General features: G+C 43.8%; 1 long non-coding RNA gene across 1 annotated transcript in view; it reads left to right on the forward strand.

The window, feature by feature from the left end:
* The first annotated feature begins 15,658 nt into the window (after positions 1-15,658).
* Positions 15,659-20,814, forward strand: part of LOC134515512 (uncharacterized) — a 90,264-nt gene continuing 85,108 nt past the window's right edge. Inside the window, exon 1 of the long non-coding RNA XR_010071035.1 lies at positions 15,659-15,757. This is a non-coding gene — a long non-coding RNA (uncharacterized LOC134515512). The remainder of the gene's footprint in view (positions 15,758-20,814) is intronic.

A 20,814-nucleotide genomic window follows, 5' to 3' on the forward strand; every position in this document is an offset into this window, starting at 1 on the left:
GCAAAACGTGGGACATCTCAGGGGATGCACCAGGGCTGAGGATGTGTTGCTGTACCGATGCTGTTGTAGCCCCTGGTTTGGGGAATGATGCAGAGGACGTTCTTCAGGCCTTTAGCTCTTTGGCAAACAGAAGAACAGAGGGGAAAAACAGTGCAGAAAGTCTAACCAGAGAGCGAGCTCTGGTTACACCTTGGGCTTACATCTAGGAGGGTCTGGCTCTCTATTCTGTTTCTCCCCAAATCCTTTCCTCAAACCTGTCAGTTTTGCCTGTATTTGTCAGGAAAAAAAAAAGAGAGAGAAAGAAAAAAAAAAAAAGGAAAAGATTTAGTCAGTTTGGTTGTGGCTCCCTTGTGAGATTTAAATATTGCAGTTTAGACTAAACTGGCTGAGAACTACTGGCCTAGGGTCCCTTGGTGCAAGGCAGATCTTTGGACAGATCAATGTATGTATCTGTTCTGCGGCTCCTGCTGTCCTGCCAGGGGAAGAGGAAGAGGAGGTGGCATGCTGTAAGGGACTCCGCTCTGCACTGCCTTGTCTGGCAGACGGTCACCTATGTTAGTGGCACCACAGGAAGGCACCAGGTAGGCAACTTGAGTCACCAAGGATCAGCACTGACTGGTGGCTAAAGGGAACTGATAAAGCACTGGCGAGAGAGTGGCACGCTACTTCCCAAAGTGCCACTTCTAAAATGTGATAAAATCTGCACTGTATGTTCATCCTTACTATTTGTCACTTCGTGCTCTGAAGTAGTGTCAGTGTGGAGCAGTGGATATTATCTTCATGTCTCTGGAAAGGAGCCGTGTCATTCCAGAGGCAGGAAGGGACCTGTGGAGGTCACCTTATACAAACCTTCTGCTCAAGCAGGGTCACCTAGAGTAGGTTTCCCAGGACCATGTCCAGACATCTTTTGAATGTCTGCAGGGATGGAGACTCCACAACCTCTCCGGGCAGCCTGTTACCTTTTCTGAAAAACATCTGAGCATACCCCGTCCTCTGCCAGCAGATTAGTGCACAGTATGTTGTTACACCAGCAGCCACAGTTCATCTAATTGCTGTGACCTGGTGGCTAGAAAGATGACGCTCTTCATATCTGCATTAACCAACGGCAGCATTACATTGCTGCTGCTTGGCTTTTCCCATGTGAGCAGTTTTTTAAAACAGGTGTGTTTTTCCCAATTGCTTTTTTGTTTTAAGGAAAACATATGACCTGCGCTAGGGTGGCATTTGTAGACTTAATTATTGAGATCATCAAATCCTTGTAGATCATCTCTGTGTGACTGTAGGCGTGCTTTGGTGACTTAGTCCATAGATTGTAGTCTTTGTATAGTCTATCCCAAGTCGTCTTCTAAACCAAAAGGGCAGTTTCTCAGGAACCATGAAGTATGGTAAAGTGCTTAGTGTTCACATGTGTAACATGCTAAATTAAGATGCCAGAGAATCTAGAATCTGTGTGCTTCATCTATTAAGGTTTTGGCTACAGACTATGTGAAGTATTTCTTTTAAAGGTGGGAAATGTGGCTGCCTGATTTGGGGGAGACTCAGTTGCGAAGAAGTATTTGTGAGTTCCTGGGAAAGAAGGCTTAAAAAGGGAGAGTGTGGAAGATGAGGAGATTCTGTTTGAAAACCCATCTGCTTTCTGTATGGTGTGCGCCACACCAAGATCACCTTTTCCAACCTGCCAAGTTGAGTGGAGTACCTGGAGCACTTTCAAAGTCCGTAAAAGCCATGTAAGAAAATGCTTTAAGTGAACTCCGTAGGGACTGTGGAATAGCATTGCTCATGGTGCATGTTCCTGGATTAACTGTACTCTTGAGGCTGAGCCAATCTTACATGCTTGCAGCCCTTCTCATTTCAATAGGACTATTTGTGGATGCTGGATGTTCAGTCTGTGTTTTGACAGGTATTGCTTCTATCTCATTGCATAGTTGCCTGCAGGTTACGGGTACTGTTTTTGTAGAGTGCAATGGATATGTCTACCAGAGAAGAAAGGCTCATGTGCTCTTCTGCTTGTACGCTGAGCTGACTGCATGCAAGTATAAACACATTAGCACAGTACTAAGCCCAAGCTAATATACCTGCCTCGTTAGCAAGGCTTATCAACTCAGATTCAGGACTGTGCTGGCTTCTGAAGTTCAGATGATGTCTGGCCAGCAAGGAGAACTGGCAGAAAATTCTCATGCCTGTTAATCTATGAAGATGTCTCTTGTGGATAAAACAAATTAGGAGACTAGTTATTGGGATGATATTTGGGAGGCTTTTTTGTTTAAAAGTTAATTGTTTTATTTAAAATATAAGAATATGTTTTACGGTATTTGATAACTTGACAGCAAAAACTGATGAAAAAGAAAAACAAGCTGAGAGGGAAGACATAATAAAAGGTTGGCCTGATGTTTGTAAATTCCTATATAATTGTAAAGACCTATATAATTGTCTTGCACAAATATCTTTGGGAACCCAGTAGTTTTACCTAGCTTGGCACATACTTGAAAACTTTCAGTGGTGGAAATGAAATTGAGATATAATTACTTTTTAATAAAATTTTTCAATTTATTAGTATAGACAAATATCACTGTTGGATAGTTATTAAATTTGGGAAATGAATCTAACTTTTGCAGGCATCATTTACAGAGATGAAAGTATGTGGTCCAGAATAAAAAGTGAGGAGAGTGCGGCATGATATGAAATGCTGACACTTACACAGAATCCTAGAATCCCAGACTGGCAGGGGTTGGAAGGGACCTCTGCGGATCGTCCAGTCCAACCCCCTGCCAGAGCAGGATCACCCAGAGGAGTTGGACAGGAACGATCCGCTACATACACTAACTTAGAAGCACGTTTCACACCAGGTTGAAGGGTGGGTTCGAATCTCTTCCAGAACGCTTCAATATATAAACTCTTTTGACAGAAAGAGTTGATGGGTAGAGATGGAAGAGCATTGTAGCTCCTAATTTGTGTCAATAGGTTGCTTCTTTTATAAAATGTGAGGAGTTTAGGTGAAGTACGCTCCTTTTCAGGCAGCATATAGAATTGTAACAGCTTTTAAATAGAGTGCAAGTTCTCTTTTTTTCTTGGAACAAAAATGTTGATGTGAAATTGAAAACTCCTTTCAGATGCCTGCTGGGCTGGCAGGATGTCAAGTTGTTTGGCTTGATTGTCTATCTCTTTCGCTCCCTTCACATTGTTTACAGACAACATACTCAACTCCAACTGACTGTATTTAAACATCAACTAATTATGTGCAAGAGGATTTGGAAAAGGGCACTACGCTCAAGAGTCTCCATGTCTTAGACTGGTCAGGAATAGACCTTGCCGCAGGGAAATCACAAAGTACCATCCTAAGCAAAGCACACGGGACAGAGAGAGAGAAAGGAGGTAGGAAGAGACAAAAAGTGCTTTCAGCCAGTGCTTTCTGGCATGTGATTAGAACTGAGAAAGTGGGTGACTCCCAGCATTTGCCTCGGGTCGTGTATGCTGATGTGAAAGGTCTTCTAGATGCGCCATGTTTGCCAAACTCAAGGAGGAGGGGGCACTTCCCGCAAGGTGCGTTTTGGTCAGAGTGCATCAATACTGCACTGCCAGCCTGGATCCTGGCTGGGTTTGTGACTTAGTCCCTTTGGTTTCCCTGTAGGGGTTTCTCGATTTAGGTATTGAGCTAGTTTAAGGACAGATTTTGCTGTAGCGTGTGGCTGTCTTAGCCCAGATTTGCCTGTAATGTGGACTGGAACTAGTGCACCTCATAGTGAGACAAAATCGTTCAAGGGCTGTCAGTCTTGCAATGCCTTGCCACGGTGTTCTTGGAAGACAGGCAAGTTCTCCTGCAGCTGGGCCAGCTGTCTGGAGAGCACTCCTAAAGCATCTCAGCCCAAGGTGCTGTGAGATAATGATCTCAGACAGGTAACTGTGAAATCGAAAGGATAAATGTGTACGGCTTTGGAGAGGAGGGGCTCACAACTAGGCTACGTAGTGTTGCTCACGCAAACACCTGGGTACGTCAGCCATGGAAGAGATGGTGTGTGGAAGCTCGTGGGAGATTCTTGGCCACTTAAAGGTTAAGAGTAATTGTGACAACTTTGATGGTGCGGCCACCACAGAGGAGGCTAACCCAGGCACAGATTTTGTTTTGCTGTCAGCCAAAGAACTCTTGATATTCCTGAATTTTTAAAATACATGAAACTTTCTCTTATTTAGAGCATTCTCTTTCTTTTGGTTATATACCCTTTCTTGTCAAACTTGGTTGAAATAAGTAATATGATACAAAAGGTAAGTAACTGGGAGTCATCGGGCTTTTAGGGGTGTGGAGTTCTGCACATACGAAGCTGATTAGCAACAGAGTGTGACCTGGATTTTAAGGCTTTATACAGAAAATTCACTCAGCTTTGCACAGGTTTGTATCAGATTCTTTAATTGTTTTTTTTAAAAAAACACATTAAAAATCTATGTCCAAGAGTTCATCTATTTAGAAAAATTACGTGATGAGGGAGGGAAAATAGAAGAGTTGGATCCTGTTATGACTAAGGACATTTTCTTCGGGAGCCTCATCTACCAAATGTGCTTATCTGTTCTCAGGAATTACAATGTGGTTAGTTTACAGTCTATTATGCAAAGTTGCATGCAATGTGTTAATGATATTGGTAATTTAGTAACTATGTTCTGCACTAATTAGTAAAGCTGAATATCGTGTTGCTCATCCTGGATCACTTTCAATGCTGCTGCATACTTTTTCAGTGTGTTTTAGCTCTTGTCATTAAAGCATGTATGTACAAGCCAACATACCTTGTGAACTTTAGAAAGAAGCTCAAAGCCCCCAGTGTTTTATTATGTCTGTCATATTAAGCAAGAAAACAATCTGGTGGTTTGATAAAGAGACTATTGTGGAAGGACAGCTTCTGTGGAATAGAACTGACGAGAATCCTTTTCTATCACCTGTGTTAAATGTGGGGTAAAGGACAATGCTCTGTATTGGGAATACAGCTGAAATAGAAAGTTTTGACACAGTGAATCTAATTGTACCCTCACAATTAAACGTTTTGGTCAGAGGTAGGTAAAATTAAGAGTTACACACTCTAAGATCTCTGTTTTGTTTATTCCTCTTAAATATTTTTTTTCTGGTGTTATTGTCTGCAACAAATTTTTAAAAATTGAGCATACCTGTCTTCTGTGAAGTGACCGAGTGGGAAAATATGGAAAAGGATTAGGATTATAGTAAGAAAAAGCAGCTATTTGGAAACGGTCTTACCTCAATATTAGATATACAAACTAATGTCAGATTTGTTACGTGCTGGGTTTTCTCAAGACCACTGTGAAATGCAAACGTGTTAGCCGCTAAACCTCTTTTGGGAGATGGATGGAGGCTCCACTTGAAGAGCTACAAAGAGACCTGTTGCCTGCTCCAACAGCTTGAATGTTAATCCAGACTCCCCAGCCTTTTATAAAGTACCCGGACAATCCAGTGCAAGGACTGAACAGCCCTCTGGGAGAAAGCCTAGAAGCTGAGAGGGAGCTTGAATTGACGTTTCAGATTAACAAACCAAACTGGATCACACAGAGACTTTGAAATACTTCCAATATCTGATGCCAGATCTTCATGTGGTGCATACTGTAGTACAGTATACCAGCAGAGCCTTTTTGACCTCAGCGTGTAGCGATATGCATAGGAAAAATACATCAAAATCATCGGTTCTGAACTAGTTACTAGCACTCGGGTAGAGTAACTAATTCTGTAACAATGCCAGCTTCAGGGTTCAGGAGCAGTTAAAAAAATAAATGAAATAGTCAAGTTTAGTGGAGAGGAATAGAGAACTTAAAAAAATCCTATAGAAAGTAAACAGCCCTGCTGTCATCTGCTAGACTACAGTCTTTCCTGCGATATTATAAACAAATAATATTTGTTTATAGTGGAGATATACTGATAGTATATAGATAGGCTGATAGTGGAGATGAGCTGGCTGGAGATGCATTTTTCAAGAGAAAATTGTAAGGTGTTAATTTGATATATTAAAAAAAAAAAAAAAGGATGCATCTAAACAGGAAGGTGACTTGGTCAGCACAAGTTGATGCGCTGCCTGGGAGCACTGACTGATGGGCTTGTCTGTATTCTTCAGTATTTGTAGGGTAATCAGTTGGATGAATTTCTCTGAATATCTTTATGTTAGAAGATAATTTTTTTTTTTCTTTCTACATAACGTTATCCATGTTGGTTGGCCTCTTCAATGAAGCTGCTCATTTTGGTGATGTTTAAAAGAAATCAGGTGTCAGGAAAGACAGAGATCTTAATTCTTTTATCTCCCATTACATTATTGCTTTGAGTAAATAAAAACTGAAAATAGTTCCCCCTTAAACAATTATTAATGCACACCTGCTGTGTTTCTTGACATTGACAGGACTGGTATAGTGCTTGAGAGCTTCAGTACTATTAGGATCAAATTCAAGCTCCAGCAGAGCCAGAGAAATGTATTTTACATTTGACCATCTTTTTCCTGAGCCATAAATACAATAAAATATTAAAAAAAATAAATTAAACCCAAAGGTTTCCTTTGGCACAAGGGAATTCAGTGTGAAACAGTGTCACACAAAATGACTGCTGCTGGTGTATGGCCCAAGGTTAAACAGTCATTTAATTTTATCTTGTATAATAAGTTACCAGATAGCAGTTAATAATTGAAGAGAATCCCGTATTTCATAGCAAAAAGCTTTTATATTTAAAAAAAAAAAAAAAGAAGAAAAAAATAGAAATAACTTCTGGGGAAATTAGCGCATCTTTTTCTTTGACCTGTGAGTACACAAAACAATGAGCTTTTTAATTCCACATATATAAAATCTATGGAACAGTCAAGAGCCCCATCAGGAAAAGGCAATAGTGAACAGAATAATGCAATAGAGTGCGCAGTGTGGCTGAGCCCTGAGCAAGGCAGTTCAGCGGGGACTTCACCGAGGGAAGGCTGGGCTGGCCCCTAGTGAAATCCATGGCAGTTTGTCAGGCAGTTTTGTAATTCCCTCCCCCACAAAACTGGTGTAACTCAGTTATGTTTCACTCTTGCTGAGCAGAAAAGCAGGCAGCTTCATTGGAACTGATGCTGCTTTTCACAACAGCCTTCTCGGTGAGTTTTCATGGTATGAAAATAGGAGTGAGACCATACTCAGCAGGCTCAAGCTCTGCCCTGAAAATAATAAGATCTAGCTGTGGTCTGGGGCGTGAGGGCTCCGGGTTAATTCAGCTGAAGTGCTTGGCATCCTCATCTGAAAAGCCCCCAACCTACCTCCCAGTGCCCAGTTGGAACTGCCCTTCAAGGAGTTGGCAGGCGGTACAGATTACCCTTCACCCAGCTCCCCATGGCTCAGGGATGCTCGAGGGAGCCTCCACGTGTATCCTCCTTGCTCCTACACTGTCTTCCTCATGACTGGAAGAGTGTTGGGACAGTCTATATTCTGTTGAAACCTTTGGCACCATCTCTTCCTTTGTCCTCCTGCTCTGGCTGCTGCTCAGTAAGTCCTGCAGAGCCCTCTGACATGTGCAATGGATGTATTTCTCTCTGTTCCCCTGCTGCAGAACAGGCCTGGCTTGTATTTGCTAATGGGGCCCTTCAAAGTGGGTAAGCATCATGGGTTTACCTGTTTTCAAAATGGATGAATAAATCTGGATTCTGGCAGATTCTAAGTATCCGGAAGTGATTTTTCATATCAGAGTTGTTCCTGAGTTTGGGGCTTTTTTTTTTTCTTCACACAAATATATCTGTTCCAGTAAAAATGTCATCAGATCCAGGGTGGGGTAAAGCAAGAGGAAGAGCTCCACCCAAGCTTAGTGGTTAGGACACTCATCCGAGATGTGGGAGATCCAGATTCAAGTCAATGTTTTCCTGGTTCAGAGTGGGGACTTGAACCTGAGTCTCCCACAGATCACTGAATGCTCTTACTGCTGACTGTTGAGTTGGGGATGCAGGGCTTGGCCTCCCAGGATAATTGAGAGGTTTTGTTTTTATTTTGTATTGTGTTGAAGACAAATTTCAACCACTGAAATTATTTTGTGTGAAATGGAATAGCTCTTTTCCAGCCTGTCCTAATTCCCTACGTGGCAAACTCGGCCAGGGGTCAGAGAAGCAGACTTTTGCCATGGCTTTGGAAATGAACATCTGGAGGCAGAGCCATAATTGAGCCATTGTACATTAGAATAATGTCCTTTGGACTGTGTGGATGGGTGTGCAAGCAAAAGCAGTCAGCCGCTTGCCTACTGCAAATGGACATCGCTCCAACCAAGTGCCAGACGTTCATGGACCAGAGGTTGCCCCCAGAGCACTTAGCGGGTGGATGAATAGAAGAACTAGAATAGTTTTTTTTCACACTGCAAATAATATTAAGATGCTATTTCTTGTGGCTTCCTGCCCCTGTCCTCTTTCTCTGCATTGATTTCATTCATAGAGATGGAAGCTATCTGCAGCGCTTTGAGACACGAGCATACTTAAATGCCCATTTCAGTAGCTTTGCTTGAAGTTTTCAGGCTAGCCAACAAATAATGGAAGGAGCTGATCGAGAGGTTAGCTGTGTATGCAAGCTCATTGAACAAATATCGATACTACCACTTCTGTGAAAACTTGATCTTCGACTAAGTCTGTTTAATGTCTGACAATGTTCTTCATTCTTTAAAAAAAAAAAAAAAAAAAAATCCTGTTTCATCCTGGTGTATAAAGATATTTTGGTATATCTAGGCAACCTATCATCACTTCAGACAAGTTTTCTCACAACATGGAACTGCTGATTTCTTTTTGCACAATGAAGGAAAATTCTACATTACCTTTACTGAAAAACAAACTTGCATGAGCCTGTAATTACACCTGGAGTATTTTCTAAGGAAAATTTTTCTGTTTTGAAACTAAGTTAGATCTTGCTGAGCGAACACTCCACAGTTTAATGTATGTATTTTCAGTACTTGGTTAGTATTTAGTAAGAGAAACTGTTTTGGTTTCTGAAAAATTATAAAAGATTCCAGGTAAAGAGAAAAGAAATTATAATGTGATGAGAGACATTGAGAAAGCACATATAACTTTATGTTTGTAAAGCTGAACTATAGAAACTGAGTGACTACTTACGTAATAGATCCAGACTCAGCTGGGGAATGGTAATCGGTGCCTGTTTATCTCGAAGATCTATCACTTTTAATGAAGGATAATAGCACTCACAACAGCCACATACATGCCTGGAAAAAGCCCGCGTGTGTAGGTGCAAAAATTTGCCTTGCCTTGGGCAAATACACTTGAAAAATTGAATGCTGTGGTTATAGGTTGGTTTTGGCAGAATCGTGAAGGAAAAAAACCACCAAACAATATAAATATCTTGTCAATTATAATGCTGTATCTCTTTAACCCTTTGATTTGTTTTTTTTCCTAATTTTTTATTGTGCATGCCACAGTCATTTTCTGATTGATATATTGAAATTAGAGCAAATTTGGGTGACTAAACCCATCTCCTGGTACTATTTCATTTTTGTGCTGCTGAGATTGTCTGTGCTGGTGCCAGAAGCGTTTTATCTCTTGCGCTGTCAGAGGCAGCACCCAAATCCCCGCTGTGCCGGGAGGTGGGCAGAGGTGGTGGCAGGACCGGGAACCTGGGCAGCTGAGCTGAGCGCTGGCACTGAGCCTCTGGAGAGCTGGAGCAAACAGCCTTGAGGAGAGGAAAGGACAGACAGACACTTGTCAGCAGCAACCAGCCTCAGGAGTCTCTGCTGGGAGGCACCTTCCGGACTGGTTCCACACCGCCTCATTAGCATTGTGGGCTCATGAGCTCTGAGCACAGCTGTGGCTGTTCAGCCCACCCATTGGTAGTGGAGTGCCCGCAGGTGTACCTCTCTGATGGGATGCTCAGACATGACTGAAGAGGGAAGGCTGATGGGGAGCATGAGACTGTGGCTTCACCCCAAATGGCCAGAGACTGACTCCTGAAACCTCCAACCGGAAGGTTTTGCAAGGCGATGCAGCTAGGTTGTTTTCTTCATCCCACCTAATTACCCAGTCGAAAGGAGACAAGGCAGAGCTGGCTGCTCTGTGCATTCAAACTCTCTAGCCCTGATCTGGCAAAGAGACCGTTTCTTTGGCTGACTTCAATGGTTGCAAAGTCGTTGCAGATCCCCTTGTAGGACTGATGTCCTAGTTGATGCTGGTGAGCACAGCACCCAAAATAACCGTTGTTGCTTACTCTGTGGGTTTAGCAGGATGGTGTTGTAGCACAGCATCCCTAGGGATCACACTCACTTCCATTGCTTCCGATTTTGGTGCTGATTTTAACCGAAGTTCTTGCCATCTCAGTTTTCTTCACTTACTGTCTGTTACTGGTTGATTCTTAACTCAAACCAGAGAGGTCTGTAGTGAGTGTCCACTCTGCCTCCTGCTCACTGCAGGGAACTCCAGCCCTCGGCTCTCATGCAAGGTGCCGCTCTGTGAGCCCCCAGCTGTGCCACGAGGAGCATGGCCACCACACCGTGCTGCGGCTGGTGGGGGCACCTGCAGCTCTGTCTTGTCCTACGTCGGTCTCCACGGTCACGTAACAGCACACTAGGCCAGCTGCTGCGGGCTAGGAGACATTTAAGGGCTTAAGGTTTGGCTGCCTTGTATATGTCGTTTTTCTTTCACAGGGATTTCCTCTGGCTGTAGCCAGATTGACTCTCTAAAAGCTACCCTGTTCTATACCCAGCTGAAAAGCAAGTGGGTTTTTTGCCTCCTAAACCCAAGAAACTGCTAAAGCCCCAGATCAAGCCTGAGTGTTTTAACAGCAGGAATTGAGACCCAGGCTCTCAGGAGCCTGTTTTCCCCCAGAGGAAGGTGTCCCCAGATGGGCCATTTCCCATCCCATACACCGCGGCAAGGGAATCCTGTGACAGAACGTTGGTCCATGCTGGGAAGACAGGCAGCCATACACGATGGGAGATGGGGTCTATCCAGGGCATTTGCCTACATTTGAGACATGTTTTAAGGAGTTTCCGGATCAAGTTTCTCATTTTCAATTTAAAGTATCTTGCTTTTCAACCTTCTTTTTGTCTCAGTTACTGTACTTTTCCATGTAAAGACCAAGCAGACAGATCGTATTTGTTCTTAATGTACCCTTTTCAGGACAAAAAAAATGCTGTTTTCTGTGGATTTCTTCTTGTCTCTTCTGTGAGAGGTATCTTTGGAAGCATCCATACTTTTCCTTTCAGTAAGGAGAGCTCATCTGATAATCAGTCCAAAACGCTGCCTGTGACAATGGCCGGTGAAGGATAGATGTATTCTTGGTTTTCTTTTTTTTGCATATCTTTATTTAAGACAGCTCATAATTAATTATCTGTATCTAAGAAAGCTATTAGCTAACAATTTTTGCAGAGCATTGTGAGAACAAAACACAACCTTTGTTAGTATGTGGTTTTAGAGGGAAGAATTTCTTTTGTATGTGCTTCTTCTATAAGCCAGAGCAGTAGAAAGCTTTTCCACTCAAGAGCCTCTGTAAATACATTGTATTTAAGAAAGTTCTGTTTTTGTAAGATGGTTAATTGTTTTTATTTAAAAAATACATAAACAATTTAGTTGGGTTATTTAAAATCCATTTGCTTTCATTATAGTCGATATTTAGTTCCTTGCCATTTACAATGTATTTCTCAAAATTGTTTTCTCCTTTCTATCTTCTTGCCAGCTGGATCTTTATTCTACCATTGCTAGCTGCCTTTTTTTCTGCCAAAATCTGAAACATTTTAAAATTACATTAAAATGGTTTAAAATTAGACTATATGAGTATAATTTGGAAAATGTGTTAAATTGACTCAGCCTAATGAGTCAGTCCTATTTTTTAGATACATTGGGTATATTGTAATATTTTATCTGACTGTCAATAACTCAATAAAGTAAAGAAAAGAGGGATGAAAACAAAAAATGCTCCAGCAGAGCAGAAAAAAAAATCAGAATAGTTTAAGTATGGGAACAATTAGGAGCTGATTCTGCATTATTTTTTGCACCTAAATTCCCCTTTATTTTGCAAAGATTTTTCTAGATACAGCTTTACCTAGGTAACATTCTCCTTTCCAGCTAAAGAAATGTGAGTTTATTCATTAGGATTTCAACTCGGAGTGGAGATTTCCATTCCTTAACACGTACCAACGAGCTATGCTCGTGCATTCAGAACTGTTTACAAAAATGGACTAATAAGAGAAAACAGCTTTATCATTGTGGTTTTCCTTGTGGTCAGCATCTGCACGAGAGAAGGAAGGGTATGAAGGAAGGGTAGTCACATTTCAGCAACAAGACAAGAGGGCAAATCCTGCTCTGTTAGGTGGGTGTAAGGCCATGGCTAACTGCCGGCTTTAAAAGAGTAGTTACAGCATCGTACTGCTGTATACAGAAAAGAGGATTTGGCACCGTATCAATAAAATTATTCCAGGGAGGTGGGAAGAAAAGCAATGTACTGTTTCTGCTTGCAGGTTTAATCTGCTCTTGCAAGGCATGTCCTGCAAGAGACAATCTTGGGGATAAATCTTCCTATGCGACTCTCTTTAAGCCCACTGAAGCAAGATTTACACCTCTGTAGCTTATCCAAGGCTTGCGTTGCAGCCACCAAGCTGTGAACGACGTCTGCATTATTTTGCACCATGGGTTTATGCACCAGTTTGCTATTACTTGAGTTAACGTTACCAGACGCGTATTGCTCTGGATCACCTGAATCAACGATACACACATGGACAGCAATGACCTAGGGTCACACAACTGTTGCTCTGGCCCCTCCTCAAAGGCTCCTTGGGCCAAAAGATGGGGAACTAAGTGAAAGAGTCAGGAACGAGACAATTCTGTGACCCTTGCAGCATGAACTGTATGGGCTCCCACCCATTTCTAGTACAGAAACTCCGTAATGCAGTCCTGCACTGGGCTGAAGTCCCCTCTGCCAACCAAAAAGTCCGGTGCTTCTAGCGGTGCTTGCATGACCATATCTGTGAGAAGCGGGGCTGTTTGTGAGCTCTGGGATGCTGGTGTCTCTGGCCGCCCGCAGTGTGGTTTGTACGTGTTACAGGGCAGTGCCAGGGCACAGCGGCGGCTCTGGGTGTGCTCTTCTGCATGCCTCCCTCCTGTGCGCTGCCGTGGGCTTGCATGATCAATATAGAAGTATTGACACGTGGGAAATGCCTGCTATTGCAAAACATTGCATTGCATTGTGGATCTTTTGGATAAATAATTTGCACTATTCTTTTACCCAAAGGGCCCTGTCTTGAGCTCTTTTACCTAGCTTAGATTCCCACTGGCATTGAAATAAGAATTGAGGCAACTGTGTTTGGAAACTTTACAAAGAAAACATATGTATCCAGTTTGCTCAACATGGGTGTCTGAAGAAATGTTAAAAGGTGTCCAAGATGCAAATGTTTGTTTATGAAACACTCAGGAGAATTTCACAACGCCATACGAGAGCAACCTAATTTTCTATTTGAACCCTTGCACATCAGATAGACGTGGTGTGGATCTCCACTCAGCACCTGCCCTGTCATCTCATTCCCACTGATGAGGTTGGCGTGACAGCAGAGCCTGCAGCATTGTGACTGCCCTGTGCTAATCCAGGTGTGGGTTCCTCCCAAGAAAGGTGTCTCGCTGGCTGCGCTGCCCACAGCCGTGCTCAGCACAGTCCCCGCGCAGCAGCGTGGAGGACACAGGCTGGATGGTACGTGTGTGTCAGTTCCCAGGTCTGGCTCCCTGCACTGTCACACAGGGATTAGTGCTTGCACAAGGGAAGAGAGAACGCGGTCAGACCTAGCCCTTGCAGCAGTAGCCCTGACTTAGCACAACTTGAAGCTACCGTGATGTTGGCTCCGTGTCAGCGCAGGTAACACTTCAGTACAATGCGTGGAACTAGGATTTAGCACCGTGAGCTCATGCAGGCCTCCCAAGGTACCAAGAGGTGCCTTCTACTCTAATGATAAGAACTTCACCAGTGTGACTTCCTACAAAGTGTCCAAAGAGGACACGATGGCTTTCTCGCTCCACCCTGACTTTTCCCCATTCCTAAACCCAGGGTAATGACCGAGAGGCTGGGAAGCAGCTATCTGCAAAATTCCTATAAATTCTTCTAGTTCTTTGCCATATTGTAGGAGAACTATTTCTTAGTTTATCTCAGTTCTTTTTTAGACTGTGAATCTAATTGCAAAACTATGATACTGTACTTCAGCGTGTATTGCAGAGTTTCCGGGATCACGTGTAGCTGCAAACTTTCACTTCATGCCAATGTACTGCACTCCAATGGGTGAACTTTCTAAACTCAATGTTCTGAAAGTATGGAGGTATTTTGAAATAAAACCCCAGTGGATAAAAATAATCTTCTAGTATTTTACTCCTGGTTAACCTTTTGATGAGAGGGTATAGAGTTGGGCAGTAAAGCTGAAAGTCCAGCTAGTCTCAGTGGGACTATTCATGGAGTAGCTCCTCTTCTGTGTTAATGAATCAGAATCTGCCCTGAGTAAATAATCTCTAAGTTCAACATCTGTGAACAGGGAATATACAGAAAAGAGCCATAAATACTACATAGTCATAGGTCAAGGCAAGTGGGCATTTTGTGGTGATGCACTTCATAATTATTGAACTGTAGCTAAAGTCCTAAGCTTTGGATGCAGCTGAGGCAGGAGTTCATGTATTCTGCAGAGCACCTCATTTTTTAGCTTTAGGCTGAGAAATAGTCTCTTTCCCTGTCCCATCTCCTCCTTCTGGCTCAGTCACTGTTTAATGATTCAATGCAAAGTTGAATTCCAACAGTGCTGAGAAAGCCCTTCCTCCGATGCCTGTGGGACAGCAGGTATGTCCTCCCTCAATTACAGAAGGGAATTAAACCCGTTTCCCTTCCACACTGCCATTTCGGGTGAATGCTCTACCCACTGAGCTGTTGGTGAAGGTGGGGGATGAAGGCAAGAGTCTTGTAAGAGGAAGGTGACCGTGTTCTGTGGGGAGGCTGCTCCGTTTGCAGGAAGCACGCAGTTTGATTTCTTGCTTGAGCAGTAGGAAGATGCAGGCAGTTCCTGTGAGTCTGCTGCACAGAGCTGGGTCTTGCCCGTGCCCACACCAGGCACATATGCGTGGGGCATTCAGAGGAAAAGCAGCTGGGACTTCAGTGCTTTATGGTCATTTGTGTCTCCAGGCAGTGAGAGACAAACATATTGTTAGAGTAAGGTCTGCTGGATGAAGCAGAGAATTTCCTAACCCTAATAAAATAAAAATAATAAAAACATATTCAATTCAGTCCTGATTCAGCTCCTATTTGAATAGATTTACCACCAACTTACTGTGCAAATGTCTATCTCGGCTAGCAGCAAAACTGTATGGACATCTGAGAAATTGGCACAAATGGTGGAATTTGAGTTCTGGATCCCATTGTAGGTAGAAGGCTAAACTCTCTTCCTTTTGACCTAATTGATGTTTGCTAATGACAGTTTAGAGGCTTGGTGGTGTTTCAGTATCATTTGAAAATTCATTTGTGTTTTTAAAACTCTAACATGAGATGTTAAAGACTCTCTTCTAGGGACGTTCTACCACGTCACTGACTTGAGCAGGGGTTTATACCTGAGCTGGCATGTGTTTGCAGGTAGATGTTGAATCACACTGTTTCATTAAGCCTGTCAATGCTTAGCCAGTGTGACCTCCAGTGAACTGGGGTGGGAACCTTCCAAGAATGGGTTTTCCCCGGGAGCACTTCTGGCCTTTTGGGTTCCAGTGGAGTCTGAAAATGCTAGAAGCAGAGCTGATCCTCTTGTCTTGGGAAGACTCAGGGATTTGCTTTGGTAAGCTGTCAGTAGGAGGTGAAGATAAAAAAAAGAATTACAAGGGACATGGTAAGAAATTAGTTCTGTAAAGATGGGCGAGCCCTTTTTCTCCATCAGTTTGCTGTCTCTGCTTTTTGCATCATTTAATGCAAAATCTTCCTGACAAATCTTCTGTTTGGTGGGGGAGATGGGATCATGGAAGTGCTTTGCTGGGCTTCTAATTCCCCTAGCTGTCCTGGTGTTGATATGATACCCGATGTACTAGAGCAGCATGACAGTTAAGATCAGCATTCACCAGCAGATAATACCAGCAAAGATTCTATTTCCTATTGTAATCAAATGTGGTATCGCTGATATCTGATCTTTTTAATAATCCCTGCTGTGGAAAGCCTTGAATACTCGGTTATAGTTGCGTTCCTGGAATCATTTATTCCCTGCATAGAGATGCAGTAAGATGTTTGTTCCAGTTAAGCCAAGACTGAACTGTGCCCCAGGGAGTCAACCAGCTAGCTACTGAATCTTTATCAAACTGACACGGACGGCCCTCAGCCCTGGTAGGGAGATCGAATACTCCTCACAGGAACACCATATTCTTGCAGCCTTTCGGCCTCGCAGAGTAAACTGGAGCACGCCTTGGCTTGCTGGCTGGGCAGGAGGGGAGGGAAGCCTGCAGCCCGTTACCTCTGCCCCCACCGGCTGTGGCAGTGAGTGTGCTGCAGGTTCAGGGAGTGCGGGGATGTATTTGGACAGCTGCAGAACATGAGCAAGGGGAAGAAAAAGGGCTGTCTCCAGGCAAACATGTCCTGATTTATAACGGAACTATATTTATGTTAGTCGTAACCACATTATTCAATGTAATTGGGGTCAAGAATTGAACGAGTCTAAAAAGAATGCAAAAAATAGTTTCAAAATTCCTATTATAAATAAAGACCTGGTTTAGAGGTTTTGTGAGAACTCCAGAAGTTGAAAGGGTAGCAAAACCCCAGTGTTTTCCAAAAGACAATGCCAGAAAAACCACATGAAAATTCCTCTCAGTGGAGACTGACTGCTTTCTATTTATTTTTTTATTTTTTGGTGCTTGTCAGTGTCTCATGCTGCCCTCACTGTCATTTTATTTCACACGATATCTGTGTAAGCTGACCAGTTCAGTATTGGTGCACTGTAATACCAGTCAAGAGCTGCGACTTGCTGTTCCTAGTTGCCCGGAGTGAATTCCCTCCCCTCACCGTGCCCGAAGGTATCAGCAGTTGCCAGTGAAACAAAGCCATGGCAGTACCCTCCAGTCTTACACTGTGTTTAGATTTTTAGCTGGGAAACGTATGTATTTCCCCACGGCTGCATTTTGGAAAGCTGGCCCCTAGGCTGAGGCACTATGTTCTGCTTTCCTTTACATTTATGTGCTACCCGAGGGCAACATTTGTCTGAAGAGTTCCTAATATTTGCCTAAGTTTTTGCATCTTGCTTCTTTGCTTATTCTCTGTTTGGTAGGATAATACTGAGCCCATACTGAAAGCTGTGCCTGGGCACAGCTTTTGAGACACAAATTTTATTGTGTTTAGCTCTGTCTAAAAGGATGTTTCTCCCATTAACGAAAGCTCTCCTGACTATTGCTTCTCTTCATAGTTTTCAAGCAAATATGAAGTCTCCCACGTTCCCCAAGTCTTCTCTTTCCACCTACTCCTGTCTTCTATGGTACTCTGAAGAAACATTGACAAATAGTTCTCTGCAATCAACTTCTCATGGCTGTGTTGCCATAATTAAAGAAGCTGTCTTCATTTTGACAAAAAAAAATAATCAGAATGGGGCTTGTAAGCTATAGTAATACCAACATTTTCTGTTACAGTTAACCTTTGCTCTTCAGTTAAAGCTGTATCTCAGACCTAAGCCAAGGGTCACAGATAAGACATCCCTAGGTTTTTTTCCACCTCTTAAACTGAGTTGCATCAGTAAACCATTAACTTAGTAGATTATTTACTGTTACCTTTATGGAAGAAATGCATACTGTACTTTTCCTGCATTGCTCAGGTTTGATTTATGTATGGCCTCAGTTCTATAGGTTCCTCACTGAGGCAGGGCCTTCATACCGTAGCAAAGTAAACAGGCAGCTGAAACTTGCCTGAACAGTAGTCAAAACTTACAGTAATTCACATACTTTTGTCCTCATATCTTTTCTGTTTAATGCGCAGCACTAAGAGTCTTGGTTTGCATTGAGGAAAAACTAATTAGAGCAACGTTAGACTCAGATAAGTGTTAGCCTCAAGTGAAACTGCAAAGGCCAGGATCTGAGCTGTGCCCAGATCCTACGAGGAGCCGTGGCCAATTAATTATAGCTCCCTGATCTGAGGACAGGTTACAAGCTGGCCCCAGCGCTGATTAGAGCAATATTAGAGAAGAGATTACAGCATTTTGGGAGCTGCTGTAATCAGGACCAGCTGCCGGCGGCCACTGGGGCCTGCCGGAGCGCGGCTTGTGTTGGCCTGCACCCCTCTGCCCCCGCTGCGCCGGGGCTGCAGGAGCCGGTTGCACCAACTGGCAGGATAAAATATCCAGGCTGAAAACGAGTGATTTCTTTCAAAGGAGGCAGCATGCGGAAGTGGGGAGGCCATGGGCTGACTAAATCTTCATCCTCCCATTGGGCAGCTCAGCAGGAAGAGATAACAAAACAGGAGACATCCGCTGGTAGTGACCAGCTTTTCTGCTCTCTGACGAGCAAATGGAGCCTTCCTGGCGGGATGAATTTCTGTTTCCTCCCAGTCTCACCAGCCTATCTTTGCGAGTCAGATTTTACAGTAATTCTGGGGAGGTGGACTTCCCTATTTCTTCTCCTGCACGCTCCTCTCTGCTGTTGCCAAACGTTATCTCCCCTCCCAGCATGTTGGAGCTCCCCAAAGCAAAGGGAGTGGAGTGTGAGGAAACCAAGGGATTTGTCTGACTCAGCTTCGTTTGGTCTTTCAATCAATTGAGAAACAAATGTGATATCTATCCCCCTCCACTCCCTATTGACTGGGCCCGTGCGTGTAGGTTAGGCATCTGGAGCTGGATTTTCCAAGGGTTGGGAAAGAGCTTAATCCTTAAGAGGAGATTTGTAGGGAGGTGCGGAATAAAGGGATAGGTTCTCGATGCCCTTCCAGTGAGAGCCGGGAGAGGGGTGATTCACTCAGCTCTGCCAGTAGCTTTCTACAGATGCCTTTTAAAGGAGGCCGGAGCTCCTAGAGAAGGGCAGTACAAGCCAGCTACGGATGCGTTTATGCCATTTACATTGTCTTCAGCTGATTTCTTGGCAAAGCAGGGCTTACTGCTGCATTGTAGGGAACGATAGGCTTAATCTATTTTGACAAGCAACTTTAGTTCTGCCCAGTGTTGCTGCTTTGCCAGTGGGGATAGCTGGGTCTGACAGTGGTGTTAGGGGTGCAGGGTAGTAGCTTGGCTCTGCTGCTTTTTATGGTCTGATGGTGCCGCAGAGGCTCTGCATGCTCTGAGGACCCCCAAAGGGTCCAGTCCCAACTGCTTTCAGGAGGAGATTGCCTGCAGCAGTGGACAAGTCTGGGAACAGCACTGCCAGCTGCTATCTTGCTACATCTAACATGCCAAAAGTGGCACAATTTCTGGGGGCAGAGGGGAAAGAGAGGACAGACAGAGAAGATATTGGGATCTCGCTGTTTTCCTCCCACACATGGCTGCATTAAGCACATGGCTGCTGTGCGTTGTGCAGCCCTGTTCAGCTTGAGCCTGGGGTGTCCAACTGTCAGGGCTGCCACTGCTCTGCCTTTAAGCACCAGATTATATCACAGAGCGCAGAGGCTGGCGGCAAGTAAACTTGGTCTGCTTTCCTTCCAACGCCCAAGAGTACACCACCCTCTGGGATGCAGGTCCAAGATTTCACATCTCTTGGCTGGGATGTTTTCTTGCCCTCTGGCCTTTGACTAGATGATGCTGCCCAGACCGTTCAGCATCTGTACTAGCAGTGGCATATGCCCTTATGCCTTCCAAATGTCCCAGTACCCCTTGAGTGCTCAGGACACACAGTACCCCCATGAAGAGCCCATCTCCCCAACGCTGCACTGTCAGGACACAGGCACGCACAGGTAGGATGTCCCTTCCCATGTCCTGCAACCTGTGTCAGCATTTCCAGCCCCCTGCCAGCAGCCCCCATCATCCCACATACTCTGATGCTCCCGAACTGCCACTTTTAGCACTGTCCAAATGCAGTGCAGCCTCAGGTGTGCCTTCTAGATGGCTTAAGAAAGTTGAATGGAAGTTTATAATCTGAGGTTAACTCAGAGTACTGCATACATTTTCTTTCCCCACCCACTCCAAAGTGTATCAGTATCTACACCTGGCTGTATGGGAGAAGACATTGTGCTCTCAAATCCCTGTCCCCTTTTGGCCACCCTGAGTTGTGCATGGAGATGTTGTAGTAGGTGAGGCAGAGGAAGCTGACTGAGAAGGGAAACAAAAGCTCTTCAGGTGTGTGAAACCCTCATTCAGTGTAGCTTGTTCCTAGTCAAACTCAAAAGTCCAGTTTGTTGAACGGATGTAACACCCATCTCTATTCTCTTTCCCAGCCTAGATGCTCTTCACTCAATTTAAAACAGCCCATATCAGTGAATCTTAATCTAGTTGGGTGCCACAGTAAATTATGTTACATGAATTTTAAGGAGCCTTAAAAGCATTCACTGAATCAGCTTTAAACTCATTTTAATTAGACCAGTGTGTCTTTGTGAGCGGTTGATGCGTTTTGGTGCCAGCTGTGCTGTGGTTCTGTGCCTCAGCCCTGACCTTGCTCTAGTCGTGCTTGTTTGTCCCTGTTTAACGACTCCTCTCGATGCAGCACCCTGTGCAGTGCAGCACGGGCTGTGGTAAGGTCGTAGAGGAAACAGTTCAGTCCTATCCTTCATGCTCACAGTGTTGTTCATAATCAGTGTCAAGATAACAATCTGCTAGTGTTTTTCCAAAGGAATGAAGCTATAATTTTCCTCTGCATGACTTTAGCTCTGAAGAGGAGTTTGTTTTGCCCCTTATTACAATAGGCGATTGCAGTGTTGAGCAAGATGATGAAAACTTTGAGGTTAAGT

Source organism: Chroicocephalus ridibundus, chromosome 4 (genome assembly GCF_963924245.1).
Source record: "Chroicocephalus ridibundus chromosome 4, bChrRid1.1, whole genome shotgun sequence".
In the NCBI taxonomy this organism is placed as follows: Eukaryota; Metazoa; Chordata; class Aves; order Charadriiformes; family Laridae; genus Chroicocephalus; species Chroicocephalus ridibundus.